The sequence below is a fragment of the Microtus oregoni genome, unplaced genomic scaffold (assembly GCF_018167655.1).
Source record: "Microtus oregoni isolate MIOR12 unplaced genomic scaffold, Mior012 000031F_ref0000149, whole genome shotgun sequence".
Taxonomy (NCBI): Eukaryota; Metazoa; Chordata; class Mammalia; order Rodentia; family Cricetidae; genus Microtus; species Microtus oregoni.
The window spans coordinates 121,133-143,379 of NW_024543090.1; positions in this window are offsets into that span (position 1 = coordinate 121,133).

Consider the following 22,247-nt stretch of genomic DNA (forward strand, 5'->3'; position numbering starts at 1 on the left):
ATAGCCTCTATGAAGATGATAGAAGCTCTTAAAGAGGAAACGGCTAAATTACTTAAAGAAATCGAGGATTAGCAAAGTGTACAAGAAAATGAAGAAAGTCATAAAAGAAATTCAGGAAAACAGAAATAAACAGTACATGGAAATATATAACACTGATCAAGATCTGAAGACAGAAAAAGAATTGATGAAGAAAAACTAAAATGAATTAACTATAGAAATAAAAAAATCTGGAAATCTGAACAGGAGGTATTGAGGAGGAAAGCTTCACCACAAGGATGTAAGAAATGGAAGAAAGAATCTCAAACTTTAAAGATATGTTACAAAACTACATACATCAGTCAAAGAATATGCTAAATAAAAAATATTGAAACAAAACAGCCAAGAAATTGGGAACATTAAGCAAATAACAAATCGAAGAAAAATAGGAATAGAAGGAGAAGAAACCCAGGTCAAAATTTAAGAAGTATTTTGAAAAAAATCATAGGAGAAAAAAAATGACCTAAATAAGGAGATGCCTATAACAGATAAAAGAAACTTAAAGAAGACAAAATAGATTGGACCAGAAAAAAATCCCATCTTCACATAGTAATAAAAGTACCAAACTTACATATCAAAGAAAGTACCTTAAAAGCTGAATGGGGGCCAAGCAGTTGTAGCACAGGTCTTTATTCCCAGCACTTGGGAGTCATGTGCAGGTGGAACTCTGTGAGTTCAAGGCCAACCTGGTCTACAAAAGCTATTACAAGGACAGGCTCCAAAGCTACAGAGAAACACTGTAACAAACAAACAAACAAACAAAGCTGAATGGGAAAAAGATCAAGTAACATACAAAGGCATACCTACTAGTATTGTTCCTGATTTCTCAATAGAAATTCTAAAAGTCAGGGGGTCTAGACAGATGTGCCACAAACTCTGAGACAACAGATGCCAGTTCAGACTACTATACCCAGCAAAACTATTAACCATTCTTGGGAAAAGTAAGATGTGCACAATAAAGCCCAATTTAACAGTTATCTACAAATAGCGTCCTACAGAGGATGCTAAAAGGTAAACTTCAAACTAAGGATGTTAAATATACCCATAAAAGCACAGAGAATACATAATCTCTGCAGTGTGCCAAAAGAGAGATGTAAAGACCAACCTAGAAACAAAATATTTGACCTACAATCTGTTATGCCTGCAAATATCCTAGAAAAATGAGGGCATAATCCTGTGGGTGTAACTAATCAATGCCTGATTTGACTTAAGGCATACACCATAAAAAGGAACAAATACCTGTCACTACAGGGGTGACCATGAACTAGATACAATATAGCCCAAAGACCTAGAGTAAAATGAAATATTACTGCTCTAAACTGGTAATAAATTAAAATTAAATTACTCCTAATGATATTCTGCCATACTCATAGATTAGTACCTCATTCAGTTGTCTTCAGAGAGGCTTCTTCCTGCAGCAAATGAGAACAAGTACAGAGATCCAGACATTGTGCAGAGTGAGAAAAATTTTGGTACATACAGTTCTAATCAAGATGTCTTCATCTAATCCCTCCCATCAAAGCTCAGGAAACTTGTGACAGCAAGAGGTATCATAGGTATCAAGAGGTAGCATAGGTATCAAGAACAAAAGGAGAACAAGAACCTCTGAAAAAACTAAGACATAAGAACTCCTAGAGACTGAAGCAGGAGGATCAAGGTCTACTTGTGTCTGTATCGCATCTTCTGCATATATACTTTAGCTTTTGGTTAAAATTCTTAGGATGTTGTTGCCAAGTTGAGACCCCCCCCCCGCCCCGCAGAGATACACCACCAGAATCCAGTCAAGTCCCAGAATGCAGAAGCAAGATTTATTCTTTCCAGCTACCTGGGAGCCACTACTCACAACGCAGCACAGTGGGGAGAGTTCCTGTTTCTCATTTGTGGTTGACATATATAGGCAAAAACTGCAAGCCAGGTTCACTTAGGGTCAACAGAGTTGGTCTTGCTAAACACAGGGTATGGACCATTTCTGCATACTCCCTTCCTCCTTTAAGTGGCTTCTGTGCATGCCCCCTGCCCTCCCCCAAACAGTTATGTCTGTTTTTGTCTAGACCACAATACTGGGAGTCTACAGGTGGCTAGCTGTTAGGGACAGTTGGTTTGAACTTTTGCAAAGGTTCCTATTTCCATATAACTCTTGATGTTGCAAAGTTTGAAAAAAATTTCAAGTCCTTAAAATGAGACTCCTGAATGTGTTAACAAGTGGATCTCTGATGCTTTCAATTTTCTGTTGTCTTTTCTTGTCCAACTTTGATATGATTGTTTTGCTTTATCTCAGTGTATTTTATTGTATTAGGAAAAGAAAACAAATTTCCATTGCTTAAGACATTAAAAATGAAAAGAAAATCATCAAATTTACAGATTAGTCTAGATATTACAAAATTATAACTTAGCCAAAATTTCATAAAATATGTATCTAAACCAAATAATATACTCCTATTGTTTGCATTTGTAATTCCTTGTTGTACCCTCTCTTCATTTCAGGTACTTTGGTCTAACATTTGATGTGCGATTCCCCTCTGTGTGCTGTGATTACCATTGATTAATAAAGAATCTGCATTGGTCTTTAATAGGGCAGAGTAGAGCTAGTTTGGGAAAACTAAACTGAGTGCTGGCAGAAAGAAGGCAATCAAGAGACATCATGGGGCCACCAGAGGAAAAATATGTGAGCCTCCAGCCGGAACGTTATCAGTAGGCCATGAGATGCATGATAAATTATGAAATAATAGAAATGGGTTAATTTAAGAGATAAGAGTAGGCTAGACATATGCATAAGCTAATAGGACAAACTGTTATAATGAATAGTTTCCTATTTTTTATTTTTTTTGATTTTATTGAGCTATACATTTTTCTCTGCTCCATTCCCTTCTTCTCCCCTCCACTTCATTCCTCTCCCATGGTCCCCATCTTTCCAATTTACTCAGGAAATCTTGTCTTTTTCTACTTCCCATGTAGATTAGATACATGTATTCTCTCTTAGGATCCTCATTGTTGTCTAGGTTCTCTGGGATTGTGAAATGTAGGCTGGTTTTCTTTGCTTTATGTTTAAATACCACTTATAAGCCGGGCGATGGTGGCGCACGCCTTTAATCCCAGCACTCGGGAGGCAGAGGCAGGCGGATCTCTGTGAGTTCGAGACCAGCCTGGTCTACAGAGCTAGTTCCAGGACAGGCTCCAAAGCCACAGAGAAACCCTGTCTCAAAAAACCAAAAAAAAAAAAAATAAATAAATAAATACCACTTATAAGTGAGTACATATGATACAGTTTCTGTGTAATTATTTCAGCTCTGGGCAGTCGGAAGCAAATAAGCAGCCTCCATACAATAAATATTGGCTGAATGATTACAGAAGTGACAAATCAAAAATTTGTTCATATACATTGACATTTTTGCAAATGCTTTTATTGTCAGATGTTCCAGATAATATTACAAAGCCCTGTATAATTCTTGAAGTCCTGCTGTGTTACAATAATTAATATAACTTAAGCAATAAGTAAGTTAGAACTATATTGCATGTAAAAATATTGTACTATAATATTTCTTTCAATATATTGTCCAAAGTATTATTGTATTGACTTCTTAAAAATTATAGTGCTTTCAGCTCTCATCCTTGGTGACTTTTTCAGGAGTAATTCATAAGCAGTTTATAAATCTATTAGTATCTTTCAATCTTGTGCTGCTATATTGGTAGAAGCCTATCATTTGGCCCATTATTTGATGCCCAGTTCAAATTCTGAAAAGCTTTGTTTAAAGAAGTGATTCCTAATGACAGCCACCATGTTTCCATCTAGTGTAGTGGCATTTCTATTGTCTTTTAATACATAAAGACTGCCTGAAGATCTGAGAGTAAAACAGTCCCACTAGTCAGCCTTATAGACTAGGTTATGTTAACACACACCCTTAATCCCAATAGCCACACTAGTTGCCATAGAAAATGGTTGGTGCAGGCCTTTAATCACAGTGGTCTTTAATCCCAGCCTTAGAGAGGATTATAAAATGGAAGGAAACAGCTCTAAACACAGTCCCATTCTGAGATTCCAGGAGGCAGGATCACCATTTCAGACTGAGGCCAAGGTAAGATCCAGTGGTTGGCTATTTTGCTTTTCAGATCTTCAGGTTGAATACATCCCCTCCAAATAAATAAATAAATAAAAACAAATAAATAAATACAAAGAAAAAGAAAAAAAGGAAATTGAATGAGATAATGGGTAGATTAATGTGAGATTACTCACACTAGTAATAATAATAATATAATATAAAATAATAGGATGAATATTTGTGAGCTACTATTTATAGACAATTTATATTGGTATAGATGTTTGTATATTAATGCAAATTCAAATTAGATTCATTACATTGAATTTACTCCTGTTTCTATTTATAATATTTGTACAACTATGCAAAGTTACTTTGTCATATTATATGCATGCATGTTTCTACTTCTGCTTAAGACATTTTATATATTGATACAATTTTAGGATATATTTATCATACTGCATTATACATTTCTACCTCTGATAAAGATATTTCTACATTGTTTACATTTTGAAGTCATCGTTCTCATTTGCTACACAGTTGTTTTAAAGTTTGTTTAATATTCTAATATGATGTGTTAGTCTGTAGGCTATATAGATATTAAGAATTATAGGTCAATAGTCATCCATGTTTGTCATACTTATAGTTAGACTAATCAGGTTTTTTAGGTACATAGAGATTTTATTCAGCATAGATAGGTAATCTTCAACCACTTCAAGGAACTGCAGAATATGGCATTTAAATAACTTAGGGATCTGTTGATGTGAGACACAATTGCTCTTGGCAGCACTGATCAATTTCTGAGAGAATGATGGGCACTGAACACTCCATTTGGAGCTTGTGTTTTTCTGGCACAGTGGGCCTTTGGGCAAAAAACTGCCCATGACTCAACCACTGACAAAATGCTTGGTGTCTAGACAAGACAACCAGGATACAAGAAAAAAGACTCCCAAACGTTGCCAAGACAGGGTAAGACAGTTTTGAAAACTTTCCTTCCTCTGAAAATGGTCTGTCAGTTACTCTAGACCTTGGCCAAAGTTGCTAGCTTGAATGTTACAAATGAGACCTTAGCTGATTGTTCAGGTAGTCAGTTGTCTCTGTCATTTATTGAACATTTTGGAAGTTGCTTGATTGCACTTCATGTTTACTCAAGTAATAGTATTTCCCTTCTTAGGTCTTCGATGGGGTTGAAACATTTAACGTATGTTTCTTGCTTTGTACTGTTTATGCTGGTTGTAATTCTAATTTTTATATTTTATATTTGTTCTTATTGTATATAGTTTTGTATTGGGTTTGGAATTTGCTTATTTAGAGAAAAAAGGAGAAGTGCTGTGGGAACTCCTTCAGTCAATAGCCTTTAAGATACCATCCCACTTAGGGATCTTGTACTTATAGGTCTTGTACTTTAGAAACATAAAGCTTGCTCGCACAATCACTCACGTAGTCTCTCTCTCTTTGGGCTGCTAGATTCGGTTCCTGTTCCCCTCTCATGCAGAGGAATGTTGATCTGTGAGTCTACCTCTAAATAAAGAACCCTTTATTATACTCCCTTCTGAGCTAGTGTGGAACTTTCTAGATGAGTTAAGTATTAATCTTGATTAGATCAATTACTAAGGACAACTCCTATATAAGAAATTTCAGTTTTCTAGAAACTCTTTTTTTTTTTATCCAATTGTAATTGTTGGAATTTTTGTTCAACTTTAAGGAGACTAAGATTTTGTATGATGATGTTTTGGATTGTGCAATTAATTCCGCAAAAGTGTCATAATAAAGTCCTGTAAATCACAAAGGACTTAAGACCATTTAGTTTTTGTTTGGAAAGAGAGAGATCAATGCATTAATTATAAGTAAATAAGTGTCTGGCTATTTTACACTCTTAGAAAAGTTTTATTGTCTCTTATGCCATTTAGAAAAGTATCCATTAAGAGAATTACTTAACATTTATTTGATATATGAAAGATGAGGATATTAATGATGACATAAAAATTCTAGGAGTACAAATGTGAGCTAGTGAAATGTAACATTCAATATATAAAAATTTTTCATCAGTGCTATATCTTGACATTTAATCTTCTGAAGGTTACCTTTTGTTTTTTTCCCTTCCTGTAACCACACACCAGAATTTGATAAAAACCTGGTTTTTATCACCACATGGTTCCAACACACCAACAAGGCATCCTAGATTTCCAGACTGATGTTGAAATCTAAGGAAGAAAATTTAAGCAAATTCCTTATCTTGAAAAACACTAGTTTCTACCATCACAGTCCATTATTTGTAATTAATGTTGAAGAACAAAGTTTTATAGATCACATTTGCCCAAGTGAACTTGATATTTCAACACAGGAAAAAGTAATTTCAATAGTTCTCATATTAGGGCATTAATCTAGAAGCAGTAAAATTTCTTGCAAACTTGCTTATTCAGAAGAACTGGGGATAATTGAAAATTAGCAATTTGAAGCATTGTTAAGGTTTGTAAAGAAGACTTCACCTGAATTCAAGTGAAATGTTGAGATACAATGTGATATTGAAGGGTTTTCAAGCTACCCCATAAATGTTTATAGTATAGAATAACATAAAAGAAATTTATGAATAATTAGATCTTCCATATAAGTTTCCTGTAAGTAACAGGAAACTGAGCTTATGGGTGAAATTCAGATCAATTTCTTCATTTCAGCTTCAATGGCCCTCTGTTAAAAAACATTTTTGATAAATTTCTTTTTGAAATATTACTAAACTTTCAATGTTGATCTTTATAAGCCTCAGTGCTCCAGAGGCAGTGGGACCTGGGAGAAAGGCATTGATGAGAAACAAAAGAATCATGTAATATTCACTTTTATTCAGGAGCATCACACAATTTCTATTGTGAGGGTTAGGAGGAGTTGAATGTGTGTACAATCACAAGGGCATGCCACACATGAGAGGCAAGTCTTAAATGGTGGACAAACTACGTGCAGCAGAAACATGTTTTTTCCCCCTAAAGTCCTATAAAAAAAGATAGCAACAGCCAGTTGTAATGAACAGTCTAAAGTAAACTAACTCCTATCCAGTACAGCAGGTAGGAACATGAAAGCATAATCCAGGAACAATTTCATGCTTTTGAAGAAAACTGAGGTCAAAAGATTCTTGTCTTGGTTTCTTGAGTTTCTTGGTTTCATAAGCACTCAGGAATCCTCTCACAGGACTTCAGTCTTGGACTGTATTTTGACAAGAAGAAGTTCTGACGTCACCTTGTAAAGTTTAGATACTTACAATCTTTGTAAAAATGAGTATATAAAGGCATGCAATAACATTTAATGAAAAAAAGAGGAATTGAATATGAAGAAACTATCCCCTACTCGGAGAGATGAAGAAAAGAAAGGGAAGGGTAAAATATAATTGTATTATAGTCTCTAAAAATTAAAAATAATTCTTTAAAAAGTAAAAAGGTGATTAAATTGAGTTAACTTCCTGCTGCCTGTATGTGCATGGGTATCAGCATCATCTACTGAAGTGTGAATAGACTCCCAGTGGCCATATTCTTCAGAAAGCTGTCACTCTTCCCCAGAAGCCATTAATTGTCAGTAGGTATTCAGCTAGAGGTAATACTTCATAAGATCCTGAGCACTCCATCTCTAATTTTGGCTGACATGACATTGTGCAACTCTTGTATGTGCAGTCATAAGCCATTGCAAATTTCTTTGTGCAACTGTGCTTTTCTTCAGCAAATGCTTCATGACAGAATCCACTATTTCTTGCTCTGACACTTTGGAGAAAGGATGTGATATAGATTCTGAGCACTCCATTGTATCAAGAGATATTAAACAAAATATATTAAAATTGAGAGAAGCTGGATACATATTCAGAACTCTGGAGTCTATTAGCTTATACTTAAATTTCTAAGAATACAAGCAAAGCCTAAGACAGTCCTATGTGTTGTTTTTAATGTGAGGTAATATGTAGAGAGACATGCTTTAATAAAAGGAAGGTTCACATCTCTCTAATAGTTATAGATGTCAGTTCTTCTGACTTGTTGTAATAAAGTCTACTAGAGTTGCTCAAGTATTGTTATTTTTGTTATTTTCTATCAGAAGGGCAATAGAGGAATATTTTTTCAATTCTTTACCGACAAAAGAGTTATAGCCTCATCATTCTCTTGTATTTCACATCATATGAACATTTTATAAACAAGAAAGTCAGTTAAATCAATTTGCCTTTTTCAAAATTATATTATTTCTTTTGTTTTCTGTTATTTCTTTGTTAAATTGCTAACGTGAATTTAAGGTTCATCCCGGATTCTCCCAAGCCTTTCTTCTTATTGTCAAATAATTCTGAATTAACCTCACCATAATTTTACAGATATACTTCATACTCTGCCACTGTTACTTCCCACCAAGCAACTGAACCACGTATTTATTGTGTAACTTAATAAATTTTATATGAACAAAGTGAGCATTGGTTAAGTTTACTTGATAAATTCTTTCATATTCTCATATATCTAAAATTACATAATCTGTTAGAGTAAGTGAATTTTATGCTTTTTAAATATTAATTGAATTTTCATAAGAAAGAGAATCATATTGAATAATTTAAGACTAAAAGCAATCTTAAATTATATTCACTTTTCTTTTCCTGTCATTTCAATTGATTGTGAGGACTAAGAAAATATCCATGGGGGTTTTAGTGTGTGAAGAATTATACGCTCACCATATATAAAGAAAAGATAATTAAAATATGTATGTCACTATGTGCTTGTTCTTCCACAGTGTTTTTATTCTACACATGTGCTTGCTTGTTTGTTTGTGTGTGTGTGTGTGTGTTTTTACACAATACTTTGGTACCAGAAAATATCTTATTGTTTCTTCAAACATAGTATTTCAATGATTATATTTCAAGTGGGCTGGCTGGCTAGAAAACTCCAAATATCTGAGGAGATCCACCTACTCCCCAGCATGGGGATTAGAGGCTTGTGCCAGCATCTTGGCATCTTATGTTGGTGCAGGGGCTGAAACTTTGTGCCTCATGTTAATACAGCAAGCACTTAACCTGTTAAGCCATCTCCTCAACTCCTTTTTCATAATTAATATTTTGTCTACATATTTTGTGCCATACCAAACAGTGTGTATCAATTTAATATCTCTGAGCCTAACTTTTTCTCAGGATCTGAGACAAAATATGAATTGTTTTTGTTTTTAAATGAAAAGAGAAACAACAGAATTGTTCCCTTTCCTAAAATCATCCAGATCAAACAGTCAGCTTTTATAATTTTCAATTTTTTTGTTTTAACTACAAACAGCATTGTTGACATCAATGAAAATCGGTACTTTTAGCTTTCTTCTTATATATGAGACAGCCCCTGTCATTTTCTTCTGAATATCACCTGTTTATAACTATTCTTAATTTCAATAGTTAAAGCACAGTTACTGAAAGAATTGTCTCCATACCACACAACTTTCCAAAAACACATGTTGCATTCTTTTCATTTGAAGGCCATTGCACAGTGGCCAAGTCTGCCTAGCTGCCTTGGAAGATGCAGAGTGGGTGTCATTTTCATAGGACAAAGGTCACAGGACACAGCTAAAAATCACACAGCTTTTTCACTTAAACATGTGTTACTTTAATCAGAAGCAGTCTACTGCAATGACTGAGGAAGTATTCTGCCTCAGAATGCATGGAGTATGAACACACAAAGCAAACATAACACAGTGTGCTTAATAGACCTCTCATTAACAGGAATGAACAAACTCTGCTTTCTACACTAAATCAGCAGACAGTGCATTTTAGCTCTAGCCAATGGTGCCAATGATAAGCCTCCCCATCCTGAAGGGCATATCTGTCCATCAGAGGATAAGGCTACACTAATCCTCCCTGTAGGATTGAAAATGGAATTGAAAGGGTCCTCGGGAGGAATGTGCCCTATTGGTTCAAAGAACTGATCTCACAAAATCCTTTTACTGCCAAGTAGGACGGATTATTTTCAAATGGGGAAGATAAAATAGACATAAGCTATCCTTCCCTGTCCTTTACCACAATAACATATACTTTTCACAAGATTCTCTTTCAGTTTCTAAAAATATCCAGTAATCATGTAGGTTGTTGGTTTTCTGCCTCATGAACAAGAGATTAAAAAAAATCTTTTAAAACACGTATTTCATCAGTATATCAGAAATTCTATAAAGTAATCATGGATAATCACTTAACAAAAGTAAGTATTTTATTATGTTTAATCCTTTCACTGATCAAAATTATTTCAAAGTTTAAAGCTCATATTATGAAAGACTTAAAGAAAAATGTCTTATTAAACAAAATCTATTTTTGTTACATGAATTATAAAGTATTTGTCTCAATTTTACACATTGATTTGTAAGCCAAGACAAACATTTCTGTAGTAATAGGGGCGGCGGGGCTGCATCCCCAGCACCCCGGCAGCCTGGCTAGCTTATGCTCCGAAATAACAACACACCAACTGTATTCATTTAAACACTGCTTGGCCCTTTAGCTCTAGCCCTTACAGGCTAATTCTCACATCCCGATCAACCCATCTCTAATAATCTGTGAGCACCGGTCTTACCGGGAAAGATTCAGCATGTCTAACCTGGCGGCTTGCTTCATCGTGCGCGTCTGCCCATGAGAACGGAGCATGGCATCTCTCTGAGGTGTCTGCTCCCGAGAGAGCTGTGGAGTCTGAGCTCACTTCCTCTTCCTCCCAGCGTTCTGTTCTGTTTACTCCTCCCACCTATCTCTAACCAATGAGATCCAAGCAGTTTCTTTTTATTTAACCAATGACATTCCTCCATCACATTTCTTTAATTAAAATATAATTATGTAATTTCCATTATAACTTCCCTTTTTCCTTCCTTCCAAACCCTCCCGTGTACCCTCCTTAGTCCCGCTTAAATTCATAGCCTCTTTTTCTTTGCTTATTATTGCTACACACACACACACACACACACACACACACACACACACACACACGCCACTAGAGACATATGCAAAAATAGATAAATGCAACCTGCCGAGTTCATTTATGTTGCTGAGATGTTTATGTTTTCAGGGAAGACTAATATGTATTGCATCACCAATTAGAGGATTCACTTCTCAGAAAGAATAATTTTTCCTCTCTTTGCAATCATTAGCTGTCTGTAATTTTTTGTTTATGGGTTGGACCCAGTGAGATTTCTCTCTTCTACATTAGTATGTCTTTTGCTATCATTCTTTAGGTTTTATTTAGGTATCCGTATTCTTGAGGCATAATATTTTTAATTTTGTATGTTAAGGCAATATAACCTCCTGGCAGGGTTCCTAGTCTGTTAGCTCTTACAATCTTCCCACACCTTTCTCCAGAATGTTCGCTGCACTTTACGTGCAGTTGTGTTGCAGATGTATTCTTTGGGCTAGAAATCCTACAATTATTTTATCTTGGCACTGTGACCAGTTATAGTGTTCTACAGTGATTTATACCTGCTTAACAGAGAAGCTTCTTTGATGGTGAAAGTTTCACTTACCTATGAGTATAAGAAAAAGTTTTAGTGTGCATTTAAGCATCATGATGATCAACTAAAGTCATGGCAGTAGGTTCCCCTCCAGGTCTAGGACATCGCTATCTCTGGTTGTTAGCTAGGTTTCCAGTGTCAGGCATGATTTTCTTCCTATTGAGGAGGTTTTAAGTTTAATTAGACAGATGTTAGTTAAGGCAAAGATGTGAGTTTGTTGTGGTTCACAGGCTTTATAGCTGGATAGGAATACTGATGTCTTCCCTCCCTTGACAGATGGCACAGCACTTTCTGGACTAGGAAATCTTGACCTCAGCATGAAAGTTTTCAGATCAGTAACAGCTTGAATCAAGTTCTGTTTCTGACATATGTGGCATTTTTTTTTAGCAATAGCAACTTCCCTTCACCCTCTGAAAGGAAATCAGGAGAAACAGCAATAGTCTTTATTTTGTTGGGGGGAGTCACATGGAGTTGCTTGTGTAGAAGGAAGTGTATAAGCCTGGAACTGGGGATTTTGTTAAACAGTCTATCACTCTTGTGATGAACATCAACAATCTAAATGGCAAATTTCATTTAATATATTTATTTATGTACATGGATATAATAATGTACTATTGGAATTTTAGGTAAATATAAAATAGCATGATTCCTTAAACATTTTAAACATCCTTATTGAAACTAGTCATTCATCCTCCCCTCTCCTTCTGTCTTGATGTCCATCCTACTCTCCGAATTTTTTAAAGTATTTGTCTGTGTGTGCTGTCAATGTCTTGGTACATTTGTATACATGTAGAAAGGTGAATGAGGGTGTGTATATGTGTGTATGGTTTGTATGATACATGTGCTTGTGTGTACATAGACTTGCAGGCCATAGATGGGTGTTCCACCACTGCTCTGCCACTTATTTTCTGTGAAAGGCCTTGCTTTGAAACAAGAACTCAAAACTTAGCTGGACTGGCTGAGAATCAAGACACCTGGTTCTAGCATTACAGATGTGCCTGAGTTTTCTGATGCCTGGTAATCTGAACTTTTTGCAATATCTGCCCATCTGTGGTGTTGACTCTGATGCTATTCTATTAACTTGGACATTGTTTGCCATAGCTACTCTATGTGAGAGTTCATTAGATTTATTGTAGGTGCTAGCAGTTTGTCATATCTTCTAAGTTTGTTATGTACATTTTACTCTCTAGTTTTAAAGATACATACCTGCTAAAAAGAAAGAAATGGATTACAAATGCCATTCAAAACTGACTAAAATAATTTATTAGTAGTAAGTGTATGTAAAGAAGGTTTTTTCAACCAATTAAGAATAATTACATTAAAAATATCCAAATGCAGTCATTAGAAGTCATTTCTGTAACATTTGTTTCAGGGAAAACTTGTTGGGCTGAATATTAGCAAACTGATACAAAAGTATAGGTAATTACTATTGGAAATGTTTACAGATTCTGTTAAAATTATATGTGTGTAAACACTGTTAAAAACAGAAGTATTTTTTGTTGAAAAACATTTTGAATACCATAAAACATGCCATGCTATATTCCTGAATATAATACATTCAATGTTATTTTATTGTAGAATTAAAATAATAAAAGAACTAAAGAAAAAAATTAAACATGTGAAAAAAGTCATATAAGAAAATCCTAGACAGTGACTGACACCTGATCTCCATCACTGCTTCTTTGCTGCCAACAAAACCAGCTAGTGAATAATACTCACAACCAGTTATAACTTTTAACAGAACTTCACAAACACATACATACATACATACATACACACATACACACACACATATATAATTTTTCAACAAATGCAAGTTATATACAAATATATGCCTACATAACCATAAGTCATGTGAGGTGTTAGATTGAGATAGTAAACTGAAAGTCAAAAGCTGTTAATTTCATTATTTAAAAGAAAACAATTTTCCAGCTAAAGGAAAGGCTTTAGTTGTTTCTTTGGGTCTGTGAATTGGTAAAAATTCATGAAATTAGTCCTTGAACATTATGAAACTGCATTCAACTTGAAATACATGCTCAAGAGAATTAAAATAAAGTTATCAAAACAACATAGAGCAGAAACAGAAAATAATTGAAAAAGAAGTAATTTAATTTCATGTTATATGATGTCTTTCCTGGCTAGAGTTGAGTAATCCTTCAAGAATATGTCACAACTGCTGGACAGCTTTGAGGATGATCTGTTATTTATATAACAGACATTGTCAGCTGTTAATAACCTCAAGAAAGTTGACATAACCACGGAGTCCAAAATTGTGTACTATTGTGGAGAGAGCTGTAGAGTAGCTGAATTCCTGATTCTTTATGGTGTAATAACATCAAAGAAATAAGTGAGATGAAGAAAGAAACTACTATCAGACTTTGTCTCGACTCTGCTCTCTAGAATGTGGGAAAATAGCGGCTTGCTTATACAAGTAGCAATTTGAGAATTTAGCAATACAATTTATTTATTTTTATTTTATTTTAAAAAGCAATTTCTTTTTCATTTTACATACCAGTCCCAGTTCCCACTACCTCCCCTCCTCCCATTCCCTCCACCTTCCGGTCTACCCCCCATCCACTCCTCAGAGAGGGTAAGGGACATTGCTATGAGGAAGGACCAAGGCCCTATCTACTTTGAATAAGGTATTCATCCAAAGAGAATGGGTTCCAATAAGCCAGTACAAGCAGTAGGGATAAATCCTGGTAACACTGCCAGGAGCATCACATTCTGCCCCAGCCATACAATTGTCACTCACATGTAGAGGGCCTAGTTTGGTCCTCTTCTGGTTCCTTCCCAGTCTGGCTGGAGTTGGTGAGTTCCCATTAGTTCAGGTAAGCTGTTTCAATTAATATCCCTGTCATGGTCTTGACCTCTTTGCTCATATTCTTACTCTTCCCACTCTTCAACTGCATTTTGGGAGCTGAGTCCAGTGCTCTACTCCAGGTCTCTGTCTCTGTTCCTAACAGTTACTGAATGAAGGTTCTAAGGTCACATCTAAGACAGTCATCAACTGATTACAGGGAAAGGTAAATTCAGACACTCTCTTCTCTCTTATTTAGGGTCTTAGCTGTGGCCATCATTGTAGATTTCTCTAGTTCAAGGTTTCTTGCTAACACCATAATGGCTCTCTCAACCAATATATCTCTTTACTTGCTCTTCATCTCTGGCATTAATCCATCTTGACTATCTTGTTCCCTTAAGTTCTCATCACTTCTCCCCTTCTTCCCTTCTCCTTTTCTCCTGCCCTCCCCTCTTCACCCACCTCCATGCTCCTTGATTTCTCAGGAGATGTTGTTTATTTTCCCTTCCAGGGGGATCTATATATTTTTCTTCTCTTAGGGTTCTCCTTGTTACCTAGCTTCTCTGGAGCTGTGAACTATAGGCTGTTTATCCTTTGCTTTATGTGTAATACCCATGTATGAGTGAGTATATGCCACGTTTGTCTTATGGGTCTGGGTTACTTCATTCAGGATGTTTTAATCTAATTCCATCCATTTATGAAAATTTCAAGATGCCATTGTTTTTTTACTGCTGGGTAATACTCTGTTGTGTAAATGCACCATTTGCTTTATCCATTATTCAGTTGAGGGGCATCTAGGTTGTTTCTAGGTCTGGCTGTTACAAATAATGCTGCTATGAACATAGTTGAACAAATGTCGTTGTAGTATGATTGAGAAACCTTTGGGTATATGCCCAGGAGTGCAATTTTGTGGGCTTGAGATAGGTTGATTCCCAATTTTCTTAGAAACTGACATATTGATTTCCAGAGTGGTTGTACAAGTTTGCATTCCCACCAGCAATGGAGGAGTATTCCCCTTACTCCACATCATTTCCAGTATAAGCTATCACTGGTATTTTAGATCTTATCCATTCTGACAGGTGCAAGATGCTATCTCAGCATTGTGATGGCTAATTTCTTTGAAAATTCCATACGATTTATTTTGATCTTATTAGATCCTACCCCTCATCCTAACTCCTAGATTAAACCCTACTTGTCCACTCCCACTCAAATATATGCTCTCTTCTAATTGCTTTTATAATTTTCCAGTCCAGATTGTGTGTACGATATGTTTATGGTTTTGGAGCCATGCACAGTATCTCAGATAACCTTCTTAGGGCCACATTATTAAGGACAACTTAATTACTCTCCCTCAGAAACTATAAGCTGTCCATAATGCCTCAGATACAGTCAGGGAAGATGTCAATATTGTGGATTTTATTTATTATTTCTTTAGTAATTTGACAGTAATAATATCAATGATTTTCTTCAAATATAAAATAATCCTATAAACATATAGTTTTGTTTTAGATAAAAATAAGACTAAGATGATAATTTAGTGCTTCACTAGTTTCCTGAGTACAGATATTCTTCTTCTTGTGAATTGAAAATGAGCCAGAGAAGGGGAGGTAAACATGGTCAAAATTCACAAAGAATAACAATAAAGCTATTTTATTTATCCAGACAATAACCATGTCTACCAGGAAAACTTTTATTTCTCTTAGAATGTAACAAGAATCACTTGTCCCTTTAATCCCAGTAGACATCAACAAGACAGTATAATGCTGGCAGCCTCAGCTCATTAAGCTTTCAATAGCACAGTATGAGATATGAGTGCCACTGTTTTTCACATAGTATTGCATGGAAATAAGAGCCATGGAGGAATATGGAAGATTCATGTTCAGAAGGTATAGTGATCTGAAAAATGCTATCCCACATATTATTACTATTTTATTTTTTTATGTAAAGATAATTATATTTTAACACAAATACTTAATTCCATGTTTCTTGGGTGAATAAAAGAACACATTTTGTTTTGAATATAACACTAGAGTTGTCAAATCACAATAGAATTCTAATTACCTATGATATGTGTGCTATGTCTGAAACATCTTTTAGGTTATAGGAACAATTTAAACTCTGAGAAGAGTAATTGGAAAGTAGAAGTCATGTTATATTTAAATATCAGAAAACCCTATATCATATGCCATAATATCTGAAACTAAAAGTAGTGGAGTTCTGCAGTACCACTTCCACTGTGTTGCTTTTGCATGTTATAGATTTCAAAATAACATTGCAACTTCCCAAAGAATAACCAAGGTGAAGCCTTCCTATCTAATGCCTAGTGTAAGGTGGATGGAATACAAATTAAATGATGGTAAAAATTTAGTCAGAACCTGTCATCTTTGTCCATAGCTTCCTGACTACTATGTGTACCCCAGTTTAAACTCACATGCTTCTACAGAACACAGAGATCACATCTGAGAGGAGCATGTGGTGTTTATCTTTCTGGGTCTGAGTTATCTCACTCATAATGATTATTTCCATATGCATCAATTTACCTGTAAATGTCACAATTTCACTTATGTTAAACTTCAGTAGAATTGCATTGTGAGAATATATCACATTTGCATTACCTTTTATATATTATGATACATATATAAATTGTTTATGGTTCATGGTTATTAATATCACATGTTCTGCATTGTGATTATTATATGGTGAGGGGACTTTCTTTTGGTCCAGTGTCTTTTTTTTTTTTTTGTAATCTTCTTGTATGTTCATGGGAATATCCTTCTTCAGATTGGGAAAGTTTTCTTTTATGATTTTGTTGGATATATTTTCTGTGACTTTGAGGTGGAATTCTCCTTCTTCTATCCATATTATTCTATGTTGGATCTTTTCAAGGTGTCCCAGATTTCTTAGATAATTTGTTTTAAGAATTTGTTGGATTTAATATTTCCTTTGGGGGCTGAGTGGGACTTGCAATTTGCAGGGTTTGATCAATGGGGTGTGGCTGCTGGAGCACCCTACCTAAGAGAGGCTTGCCTGCTGGCTGGCTAGAGAAGCTGAGGCAGACAGGGGAGAGGCAAGGGATTTGTCCCAGTATGGCCAATTTTCTGGATAGGTTACACTTACCAAAATTAAATTAAGACCTGGTGAACAATTTAAGTAGAGCTATAATCTGAAAGGAAATAGAAGCAATCATCATAAACATCCCCCTCCCAAAAAATAAATCAGGGCCAGATGACTGCAGCACAGAATTCTGCCAAAACTTCAAAGGAGAGGTAATAATTATACTCCTTAAAGTTTTCTATGATGGAGGAAGGTCATTGGTTAAATAAAAAGAAACTGCTTGGCCCTCATTGGTTAGAAGATAGGTGGGAGGAGTAAACAGAACAGAACGCTTGGAGGAAGAGGAAGTGAGCTCAGACTCCACAGCTCTCCTCTCGGGAACAGACACCTCAGAGAGATGCCATGCTCCCAGCTCCCCGGCAGGTGCATGCAATGAAGCTCCGACCCAGGGTGGACATAGGCTAGAATCTTCCTGGTAAGCGCACCTAGGGGCGCTACACAGATGATTAGAAATGGGCTAAATTAATATGTGAGAATTAGCCTAGAAGAGGCTAGATAGAAATGGGCCAAGCAGTGATTAAATGAATACAGTTTGTGTGTTGTTATTTCGGGCATAAGCTAGCCAGGCAGCCGGGGTGCTGGGGACACAGCCCTGCCGCCCCATATTACTACATTTCAACATAATAGAAACAAATGGAACAGTGTTAAACTCTTTTTGTGAGGAAGTAGGTACCCTGATACTGAAGCCATGTCAAACAAGAAAGAGAATTAGACCAATTCCACTCATCAACATCAATGTAAGTATCATCAGTAAATTACTGGCAAACTGAATCCAAGAACACATCAAAAAAAATATCATCAACCATAATGAAATAGGCTTCATCTCAGAGATACAGGGATGGTCAATATACAAAACTCTAACAATGTAATCCACTATATAAATAAACTGAAGGAAAATAAAATCCATATGATCCTCTATTTAGGTGCTTAAATAGCATTTTTCAAATTCCAACATCCCCTCAGGATAAAGGTCTTAGAGAGATAAGCGACCCAGGAACTTATCTACACATAATAAAACAATATACAACAAACTGACAGCCAACAACAAATTGATGGAGAGAAACTCAAAGTGATTCCAAAATCAGGAACAAAACAAAGCTGCCCAGTCTCTCCATATCTGTTCAACATAGTTTTTGAAATTCTGGCTAGAGCAATAAGACAATAAAAGGAGACCAAGAAGATTCAATTTGGAAAGGAAAAAGTCAAACATTTGTTTTTTGCAGATGATATGATAGTATACAAAATGTCCCTAAAATTCAACCAGGGAACTCCTAGAACTGATAAATACCTTTATTAATGTGGTAGAAAACAAGAGCAACTCAAAAAATTTAGTAGCTCTTCTATAATTAAATGATAAATAAGCTGAGCTGGTACAGCCCCTTTGCATGTCAGTGTGGTAATTTCTCAGAAAATTAGGAAATAATCTTTCTCAAGACCGAGTCATACCACTTTGGGGTATATATATATATTCAAAGGATGCTCAATCATGCCATAAAGACTTGTGCTCAACTATGTTCATAGCAGCATTGTTTGTCATAGCCAGAACCTGGAAACAACCTAAATGCCCCTCGACCGAAGAATGGATAAGGAAAATTTGGTACATTTACCCAATGGAGTACTACACAGCAGAAAAAAATAACAACATCTTGAATTTTGCAGGAAAATGGATGGAGCTAGAAAACAGTTTTTGAGTGAGGAAACCCAGACATAAAAATACAATTATCACATGTATACATTCATAAATGGTTTATATGCATAAAGCGAAGAAAACCAGTCTTCAAATCACAATCCCAGAGAACTTAAACAACAATGAGGAAACTAAGAGAGACATACATAAATCTAATCTACATGGGAAGTAGAAAAAGACAAGATCTTCTGAGAAAATTGGGAGCATGGGATCCTTGGGGGAAAGTTGAAGGGGAGAGGGAAGAGGCAGAGAAAAACGTAGACTCAATAAAAATCTATTAAAAAAGAATTAATTCACAAAAAAAGAAATGAAAGAATGATCACTATTCACAAAAGCCACAAATAACATAAAATATCTTGAAATAACACAAACCAATGATGTGACAGACCTGTTCATCAAAAACTTTAAGTCTTTGAAGAAAGAAAATAAAAAAGATGCCAAAATTGGAAAGATCTCCCATGCTCTTGGAGAGTCAGGATCAACATAATAAAAATGGCAATCCTACCAAAAGCTATCTGTGGATTCAATTCAATCCCCATCAAAATACCAACAGAATTTCACAGACCTTGAAAGAACAATACTCAAATTCATATGGAAGTATAATATTTCAGGATAACTAAAACAGTCCTGTAAAATAAAGAAACTTCTGGAGGCATCACCATCCCTGACATCAAGCTCTATTATAGAGCAACAGTAATGAAAACAGCTTGGTGTTGGAAAAAAGAAAGCATTATCTACAGAATGTGCTGGCACACCTGGATGTAAATAATAAGAAGAATGCAAATAGATGCATATCTATCCCCATGCACAAAACTCAAGTTTAAATGCATCAAAAACCTCAACATAAATCCAACCACACTGGACCTGATAGAAAAGAAAGTGGGACGTAGCCTTCATTGCATGGACACAGGAGCACACTTCCTAAATATGACACCAGCAGCACAGGTACTGACAGCAACAATAAGTAAATGGGACCTTATGAAACTGAGAAGCTTCTGTAAAGCAAATAACACAGTAAGACAAAAAGACAGTCTATTGGAGTCTATTGGATGAGAAGAGATCTTCACCAACTCCACATCAGATAAAGGACTTAACTCCAAAATATATAAAGAACTCAAATATTTAGAGATTAAAATTCCAAATAATCCAATTAAAATGGGGCACAGAACTAAACAGAGAATTCTCAAGAGAAAAATCTTTTTTTATCTCGACTCTTAATTGTTTTTTTCTTTTTTTTTTACTTTTTATTTAAATTTATTTATTTATTAAAGATTTCTGTCTCTTCCCCGCCACCGCCTCCCATTTCCCTCCCCCTCCCCCAATTAAGTTCCCGCCCACTCAGCCCGAAAAGCAATCAGGGTTCCCTGTCCTGTGGGAAGTCCAAGGAACCCCCACCTCCATCCAGGTCTAGTAAGTTGAGCATCCAAACTGCCTAGGCTCCCACAAAGCCAGTGCGAATGGTAGAAAAACACTTAAGGAAATGTTTAACATTCTTAGCCATCATAAAAATGCAAATCAAAATGATTCTGAGATACCATCTTATACCAGTCAGGATGGCTAAGATCAAAATCACTAATGATAGTTTATGATGGAGAGGATTGGGAGTAAGTGGAGTATTCTTCCATTGCTGGTGAGAATGAAAACTTGTACAACCACTTTGGAAATCAGTATGGCAGTTCCTCACAAAATTGGGAATCAACCTATCTTAGGACTCAGCAAGAGCACTCTTGGGCATAAACTCAAAGGATGCTCAATCACACTACAAGGACATTTGTTCAATTATGTTCCCAGCAGCATTATTTGTTAATTGTCAAAACCTAGAAACAACCTAGATGTCGCTCAACCAAAGAATGGGTAAAAAAAAATAGTTTGGTACATATACACAATGGAGTACTAGTCAGAGGTTAAAAACAATGACATTCTGAAATTTCCATGACAATGTATAGAACTAGAAAAACACACCTAGTATGAAGTAACCCAGAGCCAGAAAGAAGAACTTGGTATGTACTCACTCATAACTGGACACTAGTTGTAAAGCAACTGATAACAAGCCATAACCCTCGAGAAGCTTAGTAACAAGTGAACCCTGAGAAAAACATATATAGGTCAACCTGGACAGGGTACAAAGACAAGATTTCCTAACAAATTTGGGAGCATGGGGTTGGGGGTATAAGGCAGGTCAGGAGGGAAGGAGGGGGGGAGAAGAGAAAGGGAGTAGGAGAATTTGAGGGAACAGGATAGGTGAGATGGAGGAAGAACAGAGATGAGAGTATCTAAAGATATATTTTGATTGAGAGAGCCATGTGCTAGCAAGAAACCTGGAACTAGAGAACTTACTAATAGTCCACAAGGAAGATGCCAGTTAAAACCCTAATCAACAGAGGAGAGAGTGCCTGAACTTGCCTTACCGTGTAGTCAGATTGATGAGTATCTTTTTTTTTTATTGAGAAAAGGAAAAAAAAACAAATTTCCTCCTCCTCCCAGCCTCCCATTTCCCTCCCCCTCCTCCCACCCTTCTCCCCCTCCTCCCACCCTTCTCCCCCTCCCCCTACTCCTCTCCCCCTCCCTCTCCAGTCCAAAGAGCAGTCAGGGTTCCCTGCCCTGTGGTAAGTCCTAGGTCCTCCCCCCTCTGTCCATTTCTAGGAAGGTGAACATCCAAACTGGCTAGGCTCCCACAAAGCCAGCACATTACATAGGTTCAAAACCCCGTGCCATTGTCCTTGGGTTCTCATCAGCCCTCATTGTTCGCCATGTTCAGAGAGTCCAGTTTTATCCCATGCTTTTTCAGTCACAGTCCAGCTGGCCTTGGTGAGCTCCCAATAGATCAGCTCCACTGTCTCAGTGGGTGGGTGCTCCCCTCGTGGTCCTGACTTCTTTGCTCATGTTCTCCCTCCTTCTGCTCCTCATTGGGACCTTGGGAGCTCAGTCCAGTGCTCCAGTGTGGGTCTCTGTCTCTGTCTCCATCCATCACCAGATGAAGGTTCTATGATGATATGCAAGATATTCGTCAGTATTGCTCTAGGATAGGGTCATTTCAGGTTCCCAATCCTCAGCTGCCCAAGGAACTAACTGGGGACCTCGGCTTGGGCATCTGGGAGCCACTCTA